Source organism: Tarenaya hassleriana, unplaced genomic scaffold (genome assembly GCF_000463585.1).
Source record: "Tarenaya hassleriana unplaced genomic scaffold, ASM46358v1 Cleome59, whole genome shotgun sequence".
In the NCBI taxonomy this organism is placed as follows: domain Eukaryota; kingdom Viridiplantae; phylum Streptophyta; class Magnoliopsida; order Brassicales; family Cleomaceae; genus Tarenaya; species Tarenaya hassleriana.
The window spans coordinates 254,425-254,634 of NW_010968415.1; positions in this window are offsets into that span (position 1 = coordinate 254,425).

Here is a 210-nt window from a genome sequence, read left to right on the forward strand (position 1 = left end):
TAACCTCTTACAGCGAGCTCGTCTTCCGACCCACCGTATATCAAGAACACATCCTTAGTCCTTCTCAAGTACTTCAGGATGTTTTTGATGGCGATCCAGTGTGACTCACCTGGATCTGACTGATATCTGCTCGTAATGCTCAACGCGTAGGATACATCCGGTCAAGTACAAAGCATGGCATACATGATGGATCCAATTGCCGAAGCATAT